Here is a 5,044-nt window from a genome sequence, read left to right as displayed (position 1 = left end):
CTCCCCTCCCCCTCACTATTATTTTTACTTGGAAGTTTTACCAGAGAGGACATTTTACTCTTCCTGGGACTCTGTAGTGAGAATATTGGGTTCTTATAAAACACAGAAATATCATATGAATATGATTTCATATTAGTCCCAAATGTGGGATATGGAACTGCTTCAGATTATGCACAGCAGCTGACTATATGATTTGTCTTGTGCTCTAGCAGGAGCATGATTTTACTCTCTGCAAGTACTTTCTTCAAGTGTATGATGTTTGGAATTCTGGGGACATTTCAGAGGATATATAAATTCTAGAGCCCTAAGAGGTGGTGGGACTGTTGTTGTTGCTATTGTTGGTTGTTGGTTGCAGTTTATAAAGTAGTCATTGGCAACGAGGGAACAAAATCAAGAAGAAATTAGATATCCTGGAGGCAAATATTAAACTTTCCCTAAAGAACTCAATACCCCTAATCAGCAGGATGTGGTCTAACGATAATGTGGCTCTTTTCCCCTCTACCCTTTTTCTTCTCCTCTCTAGTGTTAGAAGTTTGAAACGGTGGAAGCAAAAAGAACCTACAAAGTACCAAATGACCAGTTACAGAACTCTCTCAACAGGAATCACCGTCTGACTGCCTCTAAAGGAGACCCTCTAGGTTATTTCTACGAAATACATTGAACACTCAAATTGATGATACTTGTTATCTACCTATCCATTTATTTGTATGTTTATCCATGTACCACTTGTTATTTACTATTTTAATTTGACAGATTATATATTTGTTAACTCATTTATAGAAAATTGAAACTGTAGTTTACCTAAGTCTTTCTCAAGACCATACAGAGTACCTTAATTAAATAATCATGAAGATGGTATCAGAAAACTATTCCATCAAATCAGCTATATAGGAAAATAACATGAAATAATAAGGATACTGAACAAAAAAATATTTAAAAGAAGAAAATAAAAAAAGTCCCAGTCACTATAGCCTCAAATCAAGAAAAGTAGAGAAGAGTAAAATGAAAAGAAAAACTTATCCTTTCACCTGGTCCCTGCTGCTGGCGCAGACCCCAAGTTGGTCTGTTCCCTTGAAAACTCCATATCCTCATCCATCCTAGAGGACCGAGTGTGCTCAGAGCAGTTGGTAAGAAACTGCACCCCCCTACCCAAGTCCCAGAGCTGCTGCTGGGAGCATGGTGGATTCTGGAACTATAACCCACCAAAACCCCCACCCTCCGGAATAGCACTCCTCTTCCATCCCTTCAACCCCTTCTGCCTTGTCCTTTCTGCCTAGCTTAAGATTTAACAGTTCTGTGCATCTTAATAATTGTCAGTTCATTTCTTCAGGTGCTCTGTAATAATAATAATAATAATAATAATAATAATAATAATAATAATAAACTTTAAAAACACTTGTATTGGAGTCATTCACCATATTTGTCTCTTCCAATCTTTTCCCTCTATCATATATAGTTTCTTCTTTTCACCTTAGACAATTATGGGACACTATGTCAATCACCATCTACTGCTAATAGATGCTTCTCAGAAGAGGGCTGAAAAATTATTATTCTATCAGTATAATGATCATTCATTAGGATTTAATCTAATAACATTTCTATTTCACGGAACAATGATAGTATGTTCTCCCCCAGTGACTATGGCCTATATATCCATAGGACTTGGAATGATAATAGTGCCAGGTGACAGTTTCATCTTGAAGTAATACTTAAATCCAATCAGAACATGGTTTATTACTCCCATGTTTGTTCCATTATTGCACCCATGGGCATATCTTGCCAGGCCAGTCATATTGTAGCTCAAAGTGTTCACAGTTAGCAATAATAGATGGTTATTTTATCCTCTGGTAGCATGCATACCACGTTCCAATATTATGAAAGCTAGTTAATAGGCATGAGTCTTCCAAGTCAGTGCCATGTTGATTTCTCCTTGTTCTATAATTCAAGCATATGATGCCCTCAGCAGTGTTTCCTACTGTTTAATTTTAAAAGTACTTTTTAATTTTTGAATATTAGAGTATTGTTTCCTGGGAATTATTCTAAATATTCTTCCAGTATATGACTTGACATTTTATGTTCTTATCTTCTATATGAGAAAATTTTATTTCTCTTTGTTGTATAATAACTACCTGCCTATTTTATGTTTTTCCCCATAGACTTTGCTTTTGATTTAGTTTATGAAACACTACAACCAAACCAAATGGCAAAGATTAAAAAAATCTTAATACAATTTTATCATTCCAAATCATATAAAATAATAAATATTGTTCAGTATTGTTGCATTTTGATTATTATTAAAAGTAGAGAATTATGTTATCTGATATCCACTCTGTAAGGGCATTGTCTTCTCATTCTCTTTATGGTGTCTTAAATATAAGTGAGTCAATCTTAGTGAAATTTTATTTATTGCCTTTTATTTTGTGTGATATATAAATCATAGTGTTTTTTTAACTGATTTCTTATATATCATGTTCTAGATCGGGAATTTCTATTACCATTTTGTCTATCATTTATTTTGAGTTTACTTTTTTAAAATAAGGACTACATTTAATTGGGCCTGGCTTACAGGTTCAGAGGTTCAGTATGTTATTATCAAGGCAGGAGCATGGCAACATCCAGGCTGGTATGATGAAGGAGGAGCTGAGAGTTCTACATCTCCATCTGAAGGCTGCTAGCTGAATACTGGCATCCAGGCAGCTAGGGTGAGGATCTTATATCCCACACACACAGTGCCATGCCTACTCTAACAGGGCCACACGGTCTAATAGTGCCACTCCCTGGCATATACAAATCATCAGTTTCTAAATTTCATCCCTGTAGCAGGTCTCAGTAATACATTTCTCTTGTGCTGCCAAAGAGGGTCTTTATTGACTACAATGCCAATCATGAACCGCAGAAGTTGGTGCTGGGCAATTCAAAAGTAAGTCTTCTTTATCTTCATAGGCTGTCTCACACCAAATGCAATATTCTTCTAGTAACTAGCCAGTGAGGATCTACAGTTTTCTTAGCACACTCAAATCTTCACTTGGGCACTCAGTCATCTTCATCATGTTTTTCTTTTTCCTCTTCCTCTTCCTCATTTTCCTCTTCAGGCCTCATGTAGTACCATGCCTCCCTGGGGACCTGAATATTCTAGGTATCCAGCTGCTGACAAGCCTGTTGGCTTCTTTACAGGTCTCCTTCAAGCCTCATTTTGTCCCGCTTACTCTCAGTTGCATCTGAAACTGCTCAGTGGCCTTTGCTTCATTTGTTTTTTTTTTTTTTTATGTGAAAATTTCTCCTGTAATTTTCCAGCCTCTCCTCTGCTTTCCATTTTAATAATGGCTCGTGGCCTATGCCACTTTTTCCTGTTTTGACATTGAGAGGAATTGGTTCAACAATACCATCTCCACTCTTATTTTTTATTAGATATTTTCTTTATTTACATTTCAAATGTTGTCCTCTTTCCTGGTTTCCCCTCCAAAAACTCCCCACCCCCTCCCACTATCCTCTGCTCACCAACTCACCCATTCCAGCTTCCTTGTCCTGTCATTCCCCTACATTGGGGCATCTAGCCTATCCACTCTTGCATCCCATCTTTTGGAGCAAAGGGAACCCTTTGGTTTTACAGATGAGTGCATTCTTCAACCGGATGTCTTTCCTGCTCTTCTTCTTTCAAGCTCTTCAGCTTGTTTCTCAGATTAGCTTGCTATTGCTTTTCTTCTTTTCGATAGGCTTCTCAGATCTGCCTCAGCATTGGCATGCAGGGTCTGACATCTTCTTGAACATTAATGGAGGAGTCTGACATATAGTCCTGGTCTTCTACCTAGCTCATGAACAGTCCAGTAGATATGAATAATTAGTTCCTGTTGTAGATAGCCCTGGGACTAATTATATTTGATGTTAAATCTGTTCTCCTGTGAGGGGCTGTGAACAAGGAATCAGTCAGCACTCTGGTGATTTCCTGTAAACCTGCTTCCCACCTTAATTTGTAAAATAAAGGAGAGCTGATGATTGGGCAGATAAAAGGGAAGGTAGAGCAGAAAGGGGGAGAGAGAAGAAGGAGAAAATAGAGGAGGGAGAGGATGCAGAGGAGGAGGAAGACAAAGATGAAGAAAAGTGCAGCAGAAGCACATGGCCTAGAGAAACAACAAGTTCTAAAGGGTCTCATAAGCTGTGGAAGGTGGTAGTGTAGTGGTAGATCTGCCCAATCTAGGAGCACAGCATGTAATCATATTAACTGTGTTGTGTTTTCACTGTTGGGGGATATTTGGGAGGAGATTTACTGCAACAATTTCTACTTTAAAGCTGGGAAAATTGAGGCTCAATCTGGCTAAATAATTTGTTCACAAGCACAAAGAATACTGGTCTTGGTGATCTTGTTTGGATGGGGCATAGCTGATCTATGATGGGCAGTCACAGCCAACTTGCACCAACCTCTGTCATTCTCCAGGGTATCTGCACACTGTTAAATCAGAGCTTTACTGCCTTGATCCAGTTCCGCTGAAGGTGAGCTGTGCATGACTGAGTTTACTTTTTAAAAATTGTAGCCTATTTGTATGAACAGGGGTATCTCACTAAATCTGAAGTTCCTTTTTTTAAACTAGAATAGCTGGCCAACATACCCTACTGACCCTCCTGAATTCATGTGGTCACAGCTCTACTTTATATGGGTGCAGAGTGTGTCAGCTCAGGTCCTTGTGCTTACACATACATGATACATTTGAACCCACTAAGCTGTCCAAACAGATCACAATCATTTTTGTACTAGGTTTTTATCTCACTAGTCATCATTCTTCACAATATAATCTATAGCTCAGTCTTGCAGTCATCCCTTACTATTGCTCTGTGTATACTTGCTCTTACCAAATAAGCCATCTATTTCCTTTATTGAAAACATTGCATAAATATGTGTGTGTGTGTATGCCTGTGTGTGTGCCTGTGTGTATGTGTGCATGTGTGTATGTGTGTGTGCATGTGTGTATTTGTGCATGTGTGTAGGTGTATGTGTACATGCGTGTGTGTGTGTGTGTGTGTGTGTGTGTGTGTGTGTGTGTGTGTGTGT

At 38.3% G+C, this 5,044-nt stretch overlaps 1 pseudogene; it reads right to left on the bottom strand.

Annotated features, from left to right (window-relative positions):
* Window positions 1-2,864: 2,864 nt before the first annotated feature.
* The window catches only part of LOC110286226, a 4,637-nt pseudogene continuing 2,457 nt past the window's right edge, over window positions 2,865-5,044 (bottom strand).

The sequence above is a fragment of the Mus caroli genome, chromosome X (assembly GCF_900094665.2).
Source record: "Mus caroli chromosome X, CAROLI_EIJ_v1.1, whole genome shotgun sequence".
Taxonomy (NCBI): Eukaryota; Metazoa; Chordata; class Mammalia; order Rodentia; family Muridae; genus Mus; species Mus caroli.
This window is presented reverse-complemented; position numbering and strand designations above follow the sequence as displayed.